The 20,433-nt window shown below is 51.0% G+C and overlaps 1 protein-coding gene across 1 annotated transcript in view; it reads right to left on the reverse strand.

Moving 5' to 3' along the window:
* The window catches only part of GRB10 (growth factor receptor bound protein 10), a 194,245-nt gene that overhangs the window by 42,274 nt on the left and 131,538 nt on the right, over window positions 1-20,433 (reverse strand). The window lies entirely within an intron of this gene.

Below are 20,433 nucleotides of genomic sequence, written 5' to 3' on the forward strand. Positions count from 1 at the left end.
GCCCAAGACACCGTGGGGACACATGGCCAAACCAGAGTGTGTGAGCTACTTCTCTACCACCTGTCTTGGGAAGCGACAGAATTCCTTTAAAATACTGCTGGCGGTCTTGGAACTGGACATTTTACACTTGAACCAATTGTGAGAACAAACAAAGCAACAGAAGGCCCGCAGAAATCCTAACTTTCCGCGACTCCAGCTGTTCTCCGTTTCTAGGGTCCTCAGTGCAGCAGACAGCACCCAATGCCTCCTCCTGTCACCGCCACTCACCTCATGCTCATTGAGGTGTAGGGAGAAGATGAGAAGAAGAAATGTGAATATGCTCAAATTGAAAATACTAAAAAGATGGGCATAGTAAAGCAGTCACAAAACCCTCTGGCCCCACCCCCTACAAAATTACAAGCCACCTTAGTTTTCCCAGTGTTGTTCAAAGCCATGACCTACCAACAGCTCCCAGGCAAGGGGCTGGCCAAGCAGAAATCCAGAGGACCAAAAACCTACCCTGCGCCAGCTGCAGAGCTGACGGGGTGCCGCCTTTAGGGGAAACGTGAGATGCTTCAAGAAATCTTACCTCAACGGCATGGAAAAAGCAGTCCGAGGAACGAGACGGCATTTTAAATCGAGACTGTCCCTGAAGGGGAGCGTGTCCCGGCCTTCTCCCACTGTCCCTGGCAGGCAGGGACCCCTCGCCGGGCACCGACGGTGGGGACGGAGCCCCGGCGGGCAGGCTGTCTCTGGGCAGCAGGGAAGCGGCTATGAGGCTGCCTCGGGCTCGGTCCTCTAGCTCGTGAATCAAGCCACGAGGGGCAGACCAATCAGGTCCCTGGCCGGGCCTGATGCAATTGCCCCCCCACTCCCACTCCGGCGCCCCCGCCCGAGGCGGAGGTGATGACAACCCAACGACAACACAAGGCTCAGACCAACACTCCAGAAAAACCCCTGCTCATTCTTTCCCATGGCAGTGAACTAACAGGCAGGACACTCAGCCTGAGCACGTGTGTTCTCTGAACTCAGGCCTGTCTGCCAAATCGCTCAGCAACCTTGATCCCCGCAACCCATGCTGTCACTTGCGAGTTTGGAGCTGGAGCTTTCTGTGTCCTGAGTGTCAGCTGGTCTTAAAGAACTGGCCGCAGCTCTCTGTCTGTCTGTCTCTCTCTCCGTCCTTTTTCCCGTGTTTTTGATCAAGTGCAGACTTTGAACGTTTATTTCCACAGCGCAGAGTCTGGCAGGGCAGTGAGTTGCTGGGATGACGTCCCACGGGGATGGCACGTTCCCACAAGGACCGTCCCAGCCGACGTAGGGCTCACTCAGCCGGAGGGGAGGCAGGACCAGCCCGGGGGACAGAGCCCTTCAGCAGGGCAGGGTCCCTGCCCCCGCTGTTCCTGCCACCTCCCTGCCAGCCCCCCAACCCGGGCTGGGTCAGGACTGAGGGGCCAGCTTACAGCTCACATGTATCTTTAAAGAAATCCACCCCCTGTCTTTTCTGGAACTGATGTTTCACTCAATGACAGCTCTACTTCTCCAAAACCGATTCAATATGCAAACACAGCTGTCATGACTAAGTATATAAAAATAAAATTTAATTTCAACAGAGAAGATGTCTCTGGTCTATAGGTAAACACTTTGTAAGAACAAATGCATTAACATAAAAGAAAAACAAATTTTAAAAAAGCAATGAATTCATACAATTCCTTATATATATGCTAATTATATATAATTACATACATATATAATGTATGCTACAGCAGTGCGTGCATACAACCACCCAAATCAACTACCCTAATTTTCCTTCTTTCCTAAGTTTCTAAGTGAGCTTATCTGTGACTACAATGAACATTATTTTCCCTAGGAAACTTAAATTAGGTTGAAGTGTGTTTCCCATCTCTCTCTCCAAGTCTTTTCCTGCCCAAATCATCCATAGCACCAGCTTTTAAATCTTCTTTTCAGCCCTACTGCACTTTTCTTTAAACTCTCTCCCTCACTTCTCTGTTGCTCCAAGGCCATGCCCCCGAAGGTCTATATATAGTCTGAGTATTAAAATCTAAGATGTGCTTTGTCATATGGCCACGTCCCCGGCTTTCAGATCCCCAGAGCTGGCTGGGGGAGGGCCAGGAGGGGAAGCTGGGTCCGGGCTACAGGCCTGTGACAGGGACAGACACAGAGGGACACAGGCTCCAGGACAGGACCTCGAATCCTGCACTGTCCATGCTGCTCCTGGTAGCGCTGTCCAGCTACCTCCCCCAACTCACCAGGGCCTGCTGACCACAGGCGAAACAGGCCCCAAGACAGACAGACAGAAAAGCAAGCCACCACACACCCCTGCAATCTCACACTGGGAGCACGTCTGGAGCTCCAGGTGACAGTATCTGTAACGAATACACACGCACAAAGGAAGCTGTCCCCACTGTGCCTCTAGAGCCGGCAGCTCCGGAAGCAGCATTTTGCACTGTGCCCACTGGCTCTGCAGCCAGCTCCTGGGCGGTGCTGGGGCTCATTCTGAAAGCAAACGAGGGTTTCCATCTCAACCTTCAGCGCGACAGGCCTGGGCCGAAGGACGCCAGGGAGCAGGCTGAGGCCCGCAGGTCGGATGCTCGCCCGTCCTGTGAGGGCGGGATGCAGAAGCGCCTCCCCTGCGAGCTGGCCGAGGCCTCCGCCCCACCGACTCCCAGTTCGGCCAGGAGATCAATGCCAAGGGCACATATGTATCCGGGGTAAAACTTCCAGGGAACACATGGGTGGATCTGGGTCCTGCCAAGATGGGGGAGAACTCAGAGCGCAGATCCGCAGCGCCAGCCCAGCCCAGACCCTCCCTGGCTCTGTGACCCCAGTGATGGAAGGTGAAGCATCACTCACGGCCCCCTTGGCCCAGGTGGGGCTTCAGGGAAGATGTTCTAGAATCAGACCCGCTGCAGTCCGGCCTCGTCACCAACTAGCCGTGGGAACTTGGCTCAGTGGCCCAGCCTCTCTGTGCCTCACCCTTCTCGTCTGTAAAATGGGGAATCTGTCAGCCTTACAGGGTCAGCCTGCCTTGGGCTAATGGGAGCCTCTCCCGAAAAGCTCCCAGCCATCTGTGCCTGCCTCCGGGGTGCCCTCGGATGGACCAAGGACCTGGGGACAAGGCAGGTTCCCACTGAAAGCCTGAGACCCAGCAGCGGCGGGTGGGGATGGCGGGATCCTGACAGCCACGACCGACTCAGGTTTGCGGTTCTGAGAAAGCAAACCTCATGACGGGTAAGATGCACCGGGAACAATTCAACTGGAAAAAACCAACCACTGAAACTTCAACTTCTGTTTCTGCACCACAAAGGAAATTAAGTAGCTAACTGCTTTTAAATATAAAACAATAATTTATTAAGAATAACCTATATGGGAAAAGAATCTGAAAAAGAATAGATGCGGTGAGTCCCCTACATACGAGAGTTCCGTTCCAAGAGCACGTTCGTAAGTGCAATTTGTTCGTAAGTCCAACAGATTAGCCTAGGTACCCAACTAACACAGTCGGCTGTATAGTACTGTACTGTGATGGGTTTACAGTACTTTTCACACAAATAATACATAAAAAAACACACAAAAAATAAAGAAAACATTTTTAATCTTACAGCTCAGTACCTTGAAAAGTACAGTGGTACCGTACAAGAGCTGGCACACAGGGGCTGGCATCGACTGAACAGGCAAGAAGAGTTACCGACTGTAATCACTAGAGAAATGCAAATCAAAACCACAATGAGGTATCATCTCACACCAGTCAGAATGGCCGTCATCAAAAAATCTACAAACAATAGATGCTGGAGAGGGTGTGGAGAAAAGGGAACACTCTTGCACTGTTGGTGGGAATGTAAATTGATACAGCCACTGTGGGGAACAATATGGAGGTTCCTTACAAAAGTAAAAATGGAACTACCATATGACCCAGCAATCCCACTACTGGGCATATACCCTGAGAAAACTGTAGTTCAGAAAGAGTCATGTACCACAATGTTCATTGCAACTCTATTTACAATAGCCAGGACAACTGACTGGAGGAGGGAAAAGAGGTAGGAGATGGTAGAGCTGAAGGGTCGTCAGCAACAGGGGACGGAGGGCGAGCTGCAACTTCACTCACGCCTGAGGTTCTGGTTCCTTGCTGGATTCAATTCTATCTACCCTCTCCAAAGAACGATCCAGTGGTATCTGGGTAGTAGCTCTGTTTTTCTCGTCACAGATGACACGGTAGCACTGGATTACGTGCTGAACGGCTGCAACCTTTGCGTACCGTTCCACGTTTGGGTCCTGTGTCTCAGAAACTAACAGCGCTTCCTCAAATAAAGAAAATCCCCTGCCATTTCCTGCGTCATGAACCTCTTCGGTTCTTCAGTTACTTCTTCTTCCTCTTGTCCCTCTTGGTCCTTTCTCTGGGCCTCCAATTCCATCAGGTCTTCATTAGTAACCTCCTCATGTTGCACGGCAAGGAGTTCAATGAAGTCGTCCTCTTGCAGATCTAGCTTGAAATAAAGACACTGTACCATTGTCCTCTACACAGTCCTGTACAGTAAAGTACACGGAAGCACCACCCCCTGTAGCGGATGCATGCACGTGACGATGTACACCAGACACGTGAACTAACTTACGTGACTGGACATGCAAATGCACGTTCGCGTCTTTGAAAGCTCACAACCTGAAGGTTTGTATGTAGGGGACTTATGGTACATGTATGTGTATAACTGAATCACTTTGCTGTACACCTGAAACTAACACAACATTGTAAATCAACTCTACTCTAATATAAAATAAAACTTAAAAAAGGAAACAGAGAAAAGAGCAAATCCATTTCAAGGCAACAGCCACTTCAATACTTATAAAATATGAGAACGTAGGCCATCTGCATGGCATAATTCTGATTCTGAAATTTGTAATAAATTCCTTGACCGTACTGCTTTTGTTGTATAAATGATAAAAAGAAAGGAACTTTGAATTAAAAAAAGAAGTAATATTAAAGAGGGCATAATTATGCCACCAGCCTGAGATCCTTTCGTTTCAGGGTTAGCAGGGGGAGGCAGGCTACCTAGCCCTCTGACTGGCTTGGCACCAGGGCCCGTCTTAAAAGCCCCGAAGTGGTAATAGAAGGTTCTGTCCTTCCTGGAGCTCTGTTGACGCCTTTTATGCATTCATCGTATGGAGAGGGAAATAAGAGCCTAAATCTTGGCAAACGTGCAGGAAGGAGTTTAAGAACAGTTAGGATTGAAGGTCGTGGTCCCCAGCAGGCAGAGAGACGTTGGGGCCTCCTCCCTGCTGTCACCCGCACTCCTGCTTCGGGCCCCGGACACTCCCTGCTGGGCACGTGCAGGCTCGGGATCTTGTCTGAATTCCACAGACTCTTGACTTTGGCTGAGATCAACACGTGAAAACAGCAAATGGAGGATTCTCAGCCCTTTGCCCCAGACCTGTCCCAGGTGCAGGACGTCCCGGGGGGGACAAAAGCCTCCAGGTGCCTGGGCTGAGCAGAGCAGAGGGCCCCCAACCCTGCAGAGAAACCCAGAGAGTCTGCAGGGTCTGAGCTGGGGCGTTCGAGCGGCTTTGTCTCAGTTCTTCGTCTTCCAACTTACTTCTTAGTTCAAAAGCTCCCTGGGTCCTGTTTAAATGCATTTTTCTAAGTGAGGATGTAAGCTGGGCTTTTCAGTAACTCCCGAAGCCTCCTGTAAATGCTAGGGGTAAACACTTAGGAAGAAGCCAGGCTGTATCCAAGGGCCACGAGGGGGCGTCCACGGTGGGAGGGTCAATATTGAAAGGGAGGCACATGAAAAGATGTTCCACATGGCTAATTATTAGAGAAACACAAATCAAAACTACAATGAGGTACCACCTTATACCAGTCAGAATGGCCATCATCAAAAAGTCTACAAATCATAAATGCTAGAAAGGATGTGGAGAAAAGGAAACCCTCCTACACTGTTGGTGGGAATGTAAATTGGCACAGCCATTATGGAGAACAGTACAAAGTTTCCTTAAGAAACTAAAAACAGAACTACCATATGAACCTACAATCCCATTCCCGGGTATATATCTGGAGAAAAACATGGTCCGAAAGGATACATGCACCCCAATGTTCATAGCAGCACTATTTACAATAGTCAAGTCATGGAAGCAACCTAGATGTCCAATGACAGATGAATGGATAAAGAAGATGTGGTACATATATACTATGGAATATTACTCAGCCATAAAAAAGAATGAAATAATGCCATTTGCAGCAACATGGATGGGCCTTAGATTATCATACTAAGTGAAGTAAGCCAGACAGAAAGACAAATACCATGTGATACCACTTATATATATGTGGAATCTAAAATATGACACAAGTGAACTTATCTACGAATCAGAAACAGACTCACAGACACAGAGGACTTATGGCTATCAAAGGGGAAAGGGAGGGGTGGATTAATTAGGAGTTTGGGATTAGCAGATACAAAGTACTATATATAAAGTAAACAACAAGGTCCTATTATACAGCACAGGGAACTATATTCAATATGTTGTAATAAACCATAATGGAAAAGGATCTGAAAAAGGACACACACACACACATACACACACACACACACACACACGTAGAAGTGAATCAGTTCGGTGTATACCTGACACAACACAACACTGTGAATTAACTAGACTTCAGTAAAGAAAAAATATCAAAAGGGACTCGAGGACACAGGGGGAAAGGGGAAGCTGGGACGAAGTGAGAGAGTGGCATGGACATATATGTACTACCAAATGTAAAATCGACAGCTAGTGGGAAGCAGCCGCATAGCACAGGGAGATCAGCCCGGTGCTTTGTGACCACCTAGAGGGGTGGGATAGGGAGGGTGGGAGGGAGACGCAAGAGGGAGGAGACATGGGGATATATGTATACATATACCTGATTCACTTTGTTATAAAGCAGAAACTAACACACCATTGTAAAGCAATTATACTCCAATAAAGATGTAAATATATATACATATCGAGAGGGAGGCAAGGCTGTGGAAGACAGGAGGTGGGAAGGGCTGAGGGGCTCCTGGTCCTGCTGGGGTCATGCGGAGGGAAAGCAGGAAAGCCAGCTGAGCCCAGGCACGTGGCGGGTACACCTCTGAGAGCCCAGTGGCCACACTAGGGCCCCAAGTTCACGCCCTCCAAGGCTGATGGAACCGTCTCCTGACCAGGCGCGGGGTGGAAGCCTCGGGACAGCAGAACAGCTCGCCCAGATGGAGGCGATGGGCCCACGGGGGCCCAGGTGTGAACCAGGGCATCTGCTGTTCGCCTTTCTGTCAGCAAGACGCTTCCCAGGAGCTACACGAGGCTGTTGGTTCTGGGGGGCCCTGAAGCCCCCAGATGGGGCAGGCCGAGCGAGTATGGGTGAAATTAGATGCACTTCAGGCGAGGGCAGAACCAGGGCTGGGATAGGTTCATGGTAGTGAAAAGAAGGTAATTCTACCAATTTTTTTTCTGTTCTGGTCTACATCAATGATGTTCTTTTGAGCCACAGGGAATGATAATTGAAGCTGCTACACGTAAGTACGTGGTTCTATTCACCTTGGCTAAGAATATCACTATCTTCCTGTTCCATTACAGGGACCCGAACTGACTTAAGAGAAATAAGCATCTGAGTTATAATCGATTGATTTCATGTTTCAGAAAGAATTACTGATAAAAATATTTTAAGTCCTCGCAATCCTTTCCAAAGGAGTTAAGGTTCTAGAAAGGACTCACAAAGTAGTTCTTGAAAGTCAACCACAAGATCCGGAGCCCCTCTGTGGACACCCTCACCGCCTGGCACTCACGGGCAGGATCCAGGGCACCCGGCCCGAATCAAACCCGAGCTGCTCAAGGGTACACAGATATATTCGTCTTTTCTTACAGGTTTTCACTGTAACACATTTGGAAAATGCCTAAGGGACCAAGGAAAGCACTGGACAATCACTGACGACTCCCAGGTTTGCTGTTACAGTCCTGGAGTGTGCCCTTCCAGTATTTTCTCGCACAGGTGTTTATAAATAGATGCACTGACACGACTGGGCTCAGACGGCAGACGCGGTTTTGCCATCGGGCCGTGCAGCTTCACGTCACAGCATAAACATCCACCGGGTCTTTATGTCTCTTTGGTGCTTCAGTGCCTGCGAGGGATTTCTTCACATGTCACGTTGTATCAACGTGAACGTCACGCCGCCCGTCCGGCGGCTTCTAGACTTTCATTCTCCTCAAGTGCTCCCTGGCACACCTTCGTACGTGAGCCTCGGTGGCTCATGCGTGGGTTGAATTATTTTCTCAGGATAAATGGCCGGATGTCAACTCTCTTAAAGTGCCACCTCTAATAAGGGAAACGTTTCTAAGAATGGGGATGCCGGGTGTTTGGCAGAATGCGTGCTATTCCTTAAAACAGGATTTAAGGGGCACGGTGGACCTGCGGGCATCCTCTGAGTATCCCCAAACCTCCAGCCTCCCACTTAGCAAGAACTCACCATGCACACTCTCTGTGCTGGCCCCAATCTCCCGGATGTCCACGGGTCCCCCCGACCACTGTCCGAGTGCATCAGTTACGGAGGAGCCTGTGAACCTGCCAGCCCTGGGGTCAAGCTCCTGCTCGCCACTCGCTGCACGAGTTACCCGCTCTGACCTTGGACAACCCTCAATCCCCAGCCTATGTGACAGTGAGGGACTGTCACATAGGCTGACGGTGAGTGTCACTCAGAGAAACGCATGCAAGTCCCGTCCCACGGCAAACACTCCACAGATGATCATTCCAGACACACTCCACTTGTCTCCTCCTTCTGCGGGCATCACGTGCCTAAAAGAACCCCCTCCGCACGCACTGCAGGACCACGACCCCTGCGGCGTCACCCAGGAAGAGGGGGCATTTGGCAGGAAGCTTCTGCTCCAAGACTTCTACGGGGCTTTTAGCTGTTTCTGGTCTTAGCATGGAGTTGAAAAGCCAGGTATTAGGAGTCTGCTTTGTATTTCAAGCAGCTGAAGCCCCCAACGAGAGGCAGTGCCGGTCCTCAGGAAAAAGAGGCCCCATCACGGCCTGTCCATCCTGGTGGGGTGGGGGCCGTGGAGAGCTGTCCGCCCACAGCAGGGGTTGACCAGATGATCCCGAAGAGGCCTGATAACTTGGGTCCATCTACGGCTCTGCCGGTGGCAGGTGGCAGCTTCTGGTGGGCAGGTACCCCTGCAACGTGAATTCAGGCTGAAGCCTGCAGGGCAGACCGGGCTGGGTCTTTCCATCCAGATAGAGCCCTCAGTGGGAGCAAACTCCCAAAGCCAAGCCCTTCCTGGGTTAGGCTTTGTCTTTTGGGCAATGCCTTCCAGGGGAACTCATGGCACTAGGGCTGCAAACATGTAGTGTAAATGCAATTCCTGTTTGAATATGGAACTTCTCTAATGAGATTAAGGAATTGGGTGTCTCAATGGTATTAATGGTCCTGTTAAAAAAAAAAAGTCAATCTTTTACAGAAACATGCTAAAAAATTTGTAGGTAAATGACACGATGGCTGGAATGTGCGTCAACAGTGTATATGGGGGGTGTGGCTTCACAGTTGTGGTGTCTGGCTGGGGGGCACGCGGTGTCCACCCCCCTATTCTACTTTAGTGCAGGCTCTGAATTCTTCATCAACAAAACCTAAACATGCCTTTGGACCCTTTAGCCTTGTACTGCCAGAGGAAATAAAGCATATCTGAAACCTTTTCCTACCTAATCGGTTTGAAGAATTGAGCCCAGTACCCCTGAGTAGAGAAAGCATCACTCGGTGGTTCCTGATGGGGGGTTAGGGTAGGGGTGGATTTTGTCCCCCGAGGGACGTTTGGCAACGCCCGAGACATTTCTGCTTGTCACAACTGGGGTGTGTGGGGTGGGTGTGTGTGTGTGTGTGTGTGTGTGTGTGTCAAGGCACAAGACGGCTTCACATCAAAGGACTCCCCAGGCCCACACGTCAAACATGCTGAGTGCACAGCAAGGGGAATCTCGTGCTAGGAAGCGAGGTAGTACTTTGACGAGGACGTGTCACAAGGAGATAGGAACCAGCCCCACTGGGACAATGTGAGCGTCAAAGCGATGGCTGTAATCAGATAATAATGTGTCCTTACTGACAAAGAAACACACAGGTAAATAGCTGGGAGAGAAGGGCTGCTCTTCCTCAGTGCCCAAGGCCAACTCACAAATGCAGAACGAGAGTCGGAATCGCCAGGCAGGATCATCCATAGGTGACAGAAGCAGCCAGTGGAGTCGGAGGGAGGAAGCGTATCAACCTGGTCTCAAGTCATCTTCCTTTACAGTACTTTTTAATTACCAAGGGGATAATGGCAACTTCACAATGGAGAAACTTAGCAGACGTGGGTAATAAACATCAACATCGGTGATAATGGAGAAACCAACATCACAGCATCCTGAACTCCTGCCCCGAGAAGGATGCAGCTGTCTGCGGCCTCTCTGCCACGTACAACCTGATGGGGCCCCAAGGCAACTCCCCACAAACAAAGAGGGGGCTCCGGTAACCGCTTATGTGACAAAGGACACGGAGCAGCCAGGAAGTGCCCCCGTGTGAAAGGGAATTAGAGACGTTAAAACCAGTGCAGTGGGTGGTCCTGTGTTGGTTCACGAACCAGAAAAATAGAAGCCATAAAACATTAGCAGGACAACTAATGAACTGTGAATAAGGTCTGGATCCCTGCAGGCCCTGATTTCGGAAACTGCTGTGTGCTACGCTCCCTGTAATACACTAGTTATACGCATGTGCGTACAGATGTGTGTCTACATACATGCATATGGGACCAGGGAAAACGGTTTAAAATGGGACAGCATGTTAGCCACTAGGGAATCCGAATAAAGGATCTATGACAGGTCTTTGTATTATTACTGCAACTGCTCTTATAGGTCTGAAGTTATTTCAATGTAAAAGTTTAAAGGACACGTTGTGCAAAAATACTGGCACGTGGGTCCCCTCTGTCACTCGGCATCTCACCGGTGTCCTATCACCCACAGAGGCGAGGTCACAAAGATGACATGAGGGGACTCTTGCTTGGTTGATCTCATCAGGAGGCCCCTCCTCCTTCTCCATTAAGCCTCTGCCTTCACTGTGCAGGACTCTTAAGATCCCAAATCCGCAGGCACCAGGCAGTTCCATCACGGCTGGGGTCAGTAAAATGTCCGAAACGCAAAGACGGCGTTTGGGGAGGTCAGGCCCATACAGGTGTGCAGCTGCCCCTGCCCGGGGAGGGCCCACGTGCGCGCCTGCACTCCGAGAGGGGGCTGCATGACGGGACCACCAGACAGGGCTGTGACACGGCACCCCCCTGCCACTGCCTGCCCCTCTGTCGTGTAACGGCAGGACAGGCCACCCGTCAAAGCCCTTCCCCCAGACCATCTGAACCCCATCGAGTATCATGGGTCTTCAGGCCAATGTACTATCTTTATCTCAAACTGCATGATGTATTTACTGGCATCCAGTTTCAGCGAATGTCTGGCTTGAGAGACAGGGGCAGGGAAGGTCTTACGGTTCTTTGGGGGCAGAGGGGCCTCCAGCCAGTGCCCACCCAGCCAACACAGGTGTCCCACCTGCTAAAGCCCCACCATTGTGCTGATGCTGTCGGGAGGGGTTGGGGGGGGGGCACAGTGCTGGATGCAAAGAACTCAGGAAACCTGGGAAGACCGGCAGATTTACTGGAAGTTTAGAAGAAAGTGAAATTCGAGGAGCTGAGAGAGTCCTGAGTGGCTAGATTACAAAAGGACAAGAACCTCCAGAGCTTCCTTTGGGTCCGGACAACGCAGACAGTGAGCGCCATCGTACAAATCTCAGACGGGGCTGCCACATCGGGTTATCTTTTATTCAATTACAAGAGTCAAGAACAGGTATCTGTAGATAGAGTCTTTCACTCTCAAAATCCCGATTTTCCAAGATACATCTGCTAGGAATGCAGTTTATACTAATAACCTTTGTACTACCCATAACACCTTCTTTTTGGGAAAGTAAGCTTACCTACCATTATGGTGAGACATTCAATATAATTACAAAAATACTGATCACGATCAAGAGTTAGTGACAGGAATTATTGAGAATTCTCTTAAAAAGCAGAACATGTTCACTGGTATCAGTGAGCATCTCCGTTTGGTACATTTTCAGGACTAAAATCTAGCAATGGAAGCAAAACCCCTTGCTGAGGGCGACAGCCGGACCCCGAGCCTGCAGCGCCGTCTGTCTGTCTGTCGGATAAGCAGGGCTTCTCAGCTCTGCTCACATTAGACCACGGATCCGGAGGGGAGAAATGTAGGCCAAACACCACAGTCAGGCACAACTCCTCAAAAACTAGGAAAGCACAAGGTTCTACTAAATGCGAGCTCAGAAAGTCCAACACCAAAAAGAGTAAGTACCTGAATGTGACAGCGCGCACCTTACCCCGCCTTCCGGCCGCTGGAGTCTCCAACTCAGAGGTTTCCAGGGCGACTCGTGAGCAAATGCCCTCTGCAAACCTCCCTGTGCGTCTGACCCTCTGCTCCCAGATGGGCTCGGTAAATACCTTACAGAGTTTCTAGAAGCTGCAGATACAGCCAATGAAAATGAATCTGCTTCATCACTGGGGGAGTGACTTTGCTGGCACGCGAGGGCCAGGGGAATGAGACACAAGACACCCATCCCGGGTTGCTCTGTTCGTCAAACGGGGGGTCAGCCAGGCTCCAGTGCCTCTACGCTGTACTATATGGGGTACACGGCCCTTTGACGACAGTTGTAAAAAGGAACTTCATACATACACATACACAGCCATAAACACACAAATCCTTTAGCCAGCAATTACAATGCTGAGAATCTATCTATCTATGTAGTCTGTCTCTATCTACCTATCACCTATCTATCATCTATTATCTATTTATCTAGTCTATCTACCTATCACCTATCATCTATTATCAATCTATCTATCTAGTCTATCTACCTATCACCTATCTATCTATCATCTGTTATCTATCTATCTAGTCTGTCTCTATCTGCCTATCACCTATCTACCTATCTATCATCTATGTATCTCTGCACCCAGCTCTCCACCATTAAGTGACCAGAGACCTATGTACAGGAATGTCCATTTCAGCTTTGTTTACAGTAAGAAAGAACTGCACACGATAACAGTGCGTGTCAAAAGACGGTTTGGTTAAACCAACTATGGTCCCCCTGCGATGCAGCACCATGAAGCTTTTGGGGAAAATGCGATAATGCAGGTAAATTCCGGACAAGATAAGACGACGTCTGTCCACACCGCTCACGTCTGTAGAATGAGACAAGAGTAGGGAACTGAGAGAAAGGGAACCTTACTTTTTATCATAAACTTTCTTGTACTATTTAAGTTTCACTTTTTGCTTTTACTACGAGCATGTATTACTTTTTTTTTTTCATTTATGACTTTTATAATTTAAAACTATTTACTTTTTGTTTGTTTGGTCCCTGGTTGGCCACAGGTGATGTGGTAACAAGTCACGTTACTGCAATCCCTACTCTTACTTCCGCTTTCAGTGCCTACACTTTGCCAACTGTCGGGTCTTCCTGGCCGGACCAGCTTCTCTGGAAGGATGGGGATGAGGGGGAGGGACCGCACCCGCGTGAACACCTGTAGGGGAGGGAAGCCAGCCTCCAGTCTCTCGCTTCAGTGCAGGCCTTATCCCCCACGGAGGCAGAGGGCTCTGGGATAAACCAGAATAAAGACCCAAAGTCCAATCCTGGGTCTCAAGCACAGGGAGCTGCCACTGGCAGCTGAATTTTTATTAACAGTTTACGCCACCTAGAATTTATTTCAGTCTACGTGTACACAAACGGGGTGGCTTAACCAACAGAAGTGCAATGTCCCGCGGTTCTGGATGTGTTCAGTTCTGGACACCGGACATCAGAGACGAGGTGTCTGTGATCCCAGGGCTGGTCCCTTTCGAGAGCTGTGAGGGGGACTCCATTCTACTCCTCTCTCCCCGCTCCTGGGGGTCTGCTGGCTGTCTCTGGCGTATAAACATCACCCTGATCGCTGCCTGCACCTCCAGGGTTTTCTCCCCGTGTGGGTCCGAATGTCCCCTCTTTATAAGGACACCAGTCCTACCAGGTTGGCCCACCTACTCCAGCATGACTGCATCTAAACTTAACAAATGACACCTGCAACTACTCCATTTCCAAACAGAGTCACAGTCTGAGGTCCTGGGGGCTTTGGGACTTCAACATCTGAACTGCAGAAGGGGGTACAATTCAATCCATAACAACATGCAAGAAGGTATAAGACCCTAAGTCAGCTCTTCCTCCAAGCAGCTGATAACTTTGCAGTACGATGAATTAAATCACGATGGCCTGTTCATCATACTCTGATGCTCGCAGGCGCTGGGGTCTCTGTCTGGGTACCTGATCCAGAGCACAGAAGTCTCCGCTCTTAAATCAGCACCACGTGGGTTTCATGACAGCAGCTTTATAAGGTCAAAACCACCCTTTTGCAGGAGGAAACCAGTCACACCCAGAGACCAAATCCAGAGGGCCTCTTCTAGGTTCACATAAAACTCAACCTCTCAGCAGCCTGAGACCCACGGACGGCCCCTGGCTGCCCAAGACCCCAGGCCCTCTGAGGCTGTCCTAGCTCTGACTGCTTCACCTCAGGGTTCCGCGTTGAGTCACCCCTTAGAGGGCCCCTGCCTACTCTGGGATTCCTAGGTAGGAGTTTGGATTTCAAATTTTGTGAATCTTACGTGCACTCCTAGCTGCAAATCAGGGTTCTGGCTGATTTGGTGGCTAAGACAATATAAAACTAAATTAAAACCAACGCTCCACCTGTGAAAGTAGACTAGTATCTAGGACAGAGAAAACAAGAGCACACAGCTGGCTAGTTCTGTAGACCTCTTTTAGGTACCTGAGACCTGGCCCTCTGGGCAGCGGGTCCCCAGGATGCCACCAGGGCCTCGGTCACAGCAGGTGCGTAGCTGTTCTGGTCTCTGACAGAAACAGTCCACCTACGGTAACAACTTCAGTGTCTACAGAAGCCGTTTGCATTATTAGGGGAACACAGTTCAAGGATGGAAATCAGGCAATCACATCAATACCCTACCATGAGCTGATTCAGGATCCCATCTGGGCCCAGCAGCCCTCAGCTGCTGGGTCTCCTTGGTCTCTGTCAGCTAGACAGGTCCTCAGATTTGGCTGTCCCTGTGGTTCTGTACTCTGGGGTCTTCTATGACCTCAACACCTTTGAGGAGTCCTAAAATTTGGCGGAAGGTCCTCAGTCCTGCTGGCGCCACAGAAGTGGGTCGTGTCCTTCTCGGGATGCCCCATTCTGGTGATGTCATCTGGGGACCCTTGACTGGTAAGGTGACCCCTGTCGGTCTCTCCACAAGCCTGAGTTACTCCCTTGCCTTTGCTCTTCGAGCGGCTCCTGGGTCCTGGTGACAGGCCCCCTCCACACTTCAAGCATCTCCTAGGCGGCCCTGCCTCCTCTGAGTAGAGAATGGAATTCAGGCACTAAGACCGGAGGACAGGGTTGAACATATTTTTAAAGGAGGGAAGCAGAGCTTCAAGTTATCATAGGGACACGGAAGCTACAGGAGGGCAAGAAATCACCAAGCGCTGCTGATCTGCTCGAATCCATCCAGCACCCACAACCCAACCATCTCAGCTCCTGCTGTGTCTGCATCCTACCTGGCTGTCCCCACGCCTGCCTGTCCAGCCCATAAAAATGCAACCTGTAGACTTCTTAAGGATGCCGGGGGTGGGGGGGTGGTTGAGGGAGGGAAGGGCTGGGAGTTTGGGATGAGCAGATGCAAACTATTACATACAGGATGGAGAAACAACAAGGTCCTACTGTACAGCACAGGGAACTCTATTCAATATCCTGTGATAAACCCTAATGGAAAAGAATATGAAAAAGAATGTATATACGTATTTAGCTGAATCACTTTGCTGTACACCAGTAATGAACACAAAATTCTAAATCAACTGTACTTCAATAATAAAAAAGCAAAGGTGCCTTGCCTTCCTGTAGCGACACGTGGCACAGTTAGCTCTGCAGAGAGATGGGTCCTCGCCAGACCTCCAGGCCCTGACCCTGGGGTCCCCACTCCACCCCGTGTCCTTCCCGACCGGCTTCCCTCCCTCTTTCTGGAACACTCTCTGCTTCCAACCCAACTAACGGCTCGTCATCCTCCAGTCCCGGCTGGTTGGCTGGCTGGTGCCTTTCCTGCAGCCGGAATGTCCCACGTCTGACCTGCTGGCGACTCCATGCCCCGGAGGACTGGCCGGCACTTGTCTCTCCCACCAGTTCCTGGGCCCCCGAGGGCAGTGTCCACACGGGGAAGCCGCTCAAATCGCACCGGGCAGCGGGCCCGTGAGATGGACACAGACGACGGAGGCTCGATTTCCTTGCTGGCCCCGGGCCGGGTACAGGGCGGGCGGCAGCCAGCCTCCAGGTGCGGGATTTGGAGACTGGTTTTTGGGGCCCTGCCGGTCATTGTCACTCAGATGCTCCCTCCTGGGGCCATCCTCCCAGACTGGAGACCACGTGGGGGAGGTAAGGGGGGCTGTACTGCAGGGCTGAGGAGACGGGGTACACCCGAGCCCAGGGGCCTGAGTCAGGACGAGATCACCTGACCCCACTCTCCACACCTAGGTCCACACAGTGATCCACCCCCACAGCACTGCACAGGGACCAGCACAGGGAGCCTTCCTCACAGCACATGGACCAGAAGCGCCTCCTCCCCGCTTCTGTGGGCGCTGCAAGGCCACGCACTGTGACCTATACTCCTGGGAAGCGCTGCGGAACAGCCAGAGACGGGCTAAGGCTGCCGTAGGGTCTGAAGGCCCGAGACGCGGCATGTTCAACCACTGGGACAGGACAGGACGGATGGGACGGGACAGGACAGGACGGATAGGACAGGACGGATAGGACAGGATAGGACGAACAGGACAGGATAGGATGGACGGGACGGGACAAGACAGGACGGATAGGACAGGACAGGATAGGACAGGACGGACAGGACAGGACTGATAGGACAGGACAGGACAGGACGGATAGGACAGGACAGGATAAGACAGGACGGACGGGACAGGACAGGACAGGATGGACGGGATGGGACAGGACAGGATGGACAGGACAGGCGGTTCCTTCTTGTCCCTACCACAACCTCAGCCCCTGCGGTCCCTGCAGCCAGCAGCTGCCCACCTGCGTAGGGAGGGCCACCCCAGCTGGGGGACAGCAGGTTTCCAAAGCCAGCGTGCGCTGCCACGGGGACCCCCAGGCCACTCTCACAGAGAGAATGTGGGAGGCCGCCGGTGAGGGATCAGCGCTCAGAAGTTCTGAAACTCACGCGCCCGTGAACCTGGTGATGAGAATAAAGTGGCCTTCGTGCACACACAGTGACACGCACGGGCTTTGGCTGGAAACCTGGCTTCCAGGAAAGCACTGAAAACGCGACAAGACCTACCTACCTCACGGTGGCTCCGGGAAGCGACACCCACAGCACAGCCAACTGGAACCCACGCAGAGAGCCGGCCACGGCCAAGGGTCCGAGTGTGGCCCAAATACACACTCGTTAATAGTGTTTTCAGCAATTACGAGCGCTCTTTGCGAAGACCATGGAGAAGAGACACAGCAAACACTTGCAGGATACTCAACACATAAAAACATTTATATGGTTATGTCTGCTTTGACGTTAGCTTTTATGTACAGAATGGATAAACAAGAAGGTCCCACTGTAGAGCACAGGGAACTATATTCAATATCCTGTGATAAACCATAATGGAAAAGAATATGAAAAAAAAAGAGGCAGGGACTGGAATGGAGATGGCACCGTCTCTGTCCCTGTCACTGACCGTGGTCTGCATGAAGCCAGGGGCCCTAACATCCAAGGTCCCATCACAATAGCACTGCCACCGCCTCGAAGTGGGGACATGCCCACTGCGGGGCGGCTGCCACCCCCTGCCCTTCCCATGGAGCTGCTACACGTGACACTTCCATCTGTGTCTGTGCAGGGTTTCCTGATACAAATGAACCCCAAGAAGCCAGGATTCCAGAAGGAGGGCAGCGAGAAATACTGCTGCTTTGTGATTCACGGGCATCTCCACTGTGGGATTACGACGAGGAAGCTATTCTGGGGTGAGGAAAAAATAAACTGCCCTGGTCATTAGCACTGGGTTCTAAAATAAATTTACCAGCAGAGGTTGTTCACTCAGAACCTTTCTAAACGGGGTCACGTCTGTGTTCTCTTTTCCTAGAAATGCCGAGACTTGGCCGCGCAGCAGTGAAAGGAGGGGGTGTGGGTGGATGTTAACTGAATTCTCTCTCTGAAGACACTCAAAACGCCCTCACTTGGTTTCCTCCAGTGTTTCTCCCAATTTTTCTTTAAACATTTTTTATTACTCAAACTGCTTTTCCATCATGCTTCCTAAGACAGCGAGGTGAGAGCCCAAGAAAAGAAAGGTAGAAAAGCTATGGAGAGAAAGAGAAGGCCAGACTCCATGCAGGCACCGGGCCACACAGGGGCTGCCCCATCGGGCCAGGGCACGGGCAGGCCAGCCGGGAGCAGTGCAGAGACACAGAAAGGCCACAGCCAGCAGCGGGGACACACGTGTGGAAGGTTCTAGTTAGCGTCCAGTAATGCTGGACAGGCACGGACTCAGCTTGGACCCAGCGGGTGGCAGGGGTTTCACCAAAGCATGGAACCCCTTCAACCAAGACCCAAAGGTCCGACAGATGCTTTTCAACCTTGTGATTTCATGAAACACTTTATCTTAAACTGACAAAAAGTGACATATCTAGAGACCACAGAATGGAAGCAAAGGCCCTCTGTGACTGTCCACAGGCTTTTACGAAAGCAAAGGTGTCCACGCTCCACGCACACGACACCTTCTGCACGGGATGAACTGTGGTCCGTCGGAAATGAAGGTGTTTAATCACGTGCATTTATGTCGGAACCGTCAGGGAGGGTAATCGGGCCAAAAGTTCATTTTCCGGTTCTTCACCTTTTCCTAAAGACATTTCAAGTCAAAGCAACAGCAGATCAGTTGGCCAAGGCAACTCATTTTTCTTGATCCAGCGAACTAGGCAGCCCTTTCTGAGACTGCGCAGAGACCTCGACGGCCGTTTGTTCTGCCCCGGCCCCTGATTCTGCAGCAGGACCTGATCACAGACGCCCACGCTGGTCAAGACACACACTTAGGTTTTTGGTAAAAGTATGGGGATTCTTCCCATCAAAGATATAGATAATGTAAGTGCCCACTTTTCCAGTACTCCTGACAGCTACAGATACCAAGAGACACTCAATGCTGTTATAGAGGATCCCAAGTTTAAAGAATTTATATTTAAAAAGATACGGGGCTTCCCTGGTGGCGTAGTGGTTGAGAGTCCGCCTGCCAATTCAGGGGACACGGGTTCGTTCCCCCATCCGGGAGGATCCCACATGCCGCGGAGTTGCTGGGCCCGTGAGCCATGGCCGCTGAGCCTGCACGTCCAGAGCCTGTGCTCCGCAACGGGAGAGGCCACAGCAGTGAGAGGCCCGCATACCACACACACAAAAAAAGATATGAACAGTCCAGAGAAACACTAGTGGCTGGGATTTCACAGCAGGTTCCTGAGAGAATCTCCTGTTTCATTTTTAGCTAATCATGCAGCCTGCAGGTCACAGCTACCTACCTGGACTGCATCCCTTGTTCGGATGAAACAGATGCAGGAAGACAGTTACCTTGGAGCTTTGCAATTCGCAGAGGGCTCTTAAACACCTCAGTTTCAGCAGTATTCCCAGAGAAATCTGAGGGGATGGTCTTCACCGTTTAAAAATGATCTAGGACGATTCAGCATCCTTCCCCAAAGTGGGTTCCGTGGGAAGCCTGCCATATTCAAAGTGGCTCTGTGATCATAAACATCTGATAAGCTCTAGGCTGACTCGAGTTGGCCTATGACATAGCTTTTCTTCCCTGCAGCGTTCCTCGAACCCTCCAAAACCCAATACGAAATGTGAAATTCCAAGAAGGTGACAAGGGATGCAAAAGTCCCCTAACTTCCTGCATGTTTCTTCTCACGACAAGTCAGGTGACCGGGATTCTAGAAAGTGCAAGGTGAGACGCGCAGGCGCAGAGCTGTCAGCTGGGCAACGAGGCGGGAAGCAGGGAAGGCCGGCCACCGCTCAGAGGCAGAAGAACCAGGAGAGAGCCTAGCTGACCGTAAGGGACCTGGCACAGCGGCCATGCCGTTCAGACCTAGGCTGGTGCTCAAGGACACGGCCACGGTGGCCACGGAGCTGGGCCACACTCGGGCTCCTCAGAGGGTCTCTGGTTCCATCTCCAAGGCTGAGCGAACCCACCATGTTCGCCTGGCGGACTCCCAACCACTACGCCACCAGGGAAGCCCAATGCTCTTTCTTTTTTTAACCAGCCCTCCCCTCCCTCTCTCTCCACATCTCTGCACCTTTGCTTTCTCTGCTTCCTCCAGGTGTGCATC

The sequence above is a fragment of the Neophocaena asiaeorientalis genome, unplaced genomic scaffold (genome assembly GCF_003031525.2).
Source record: "Neophocaena asiaeorientalis asiaeorientalis breed wild unplaced genomic scaffold, Neophocaena_asiaeorientalis_V1.1 scaffold191, whole genome shotgun sequence".
NCBI lineage: Eukaryota > Metazoa > Chordata > Mammalia > Artiodactyla > Phocoenidae > Neophocaena > Neophocaena asiaeorientalis.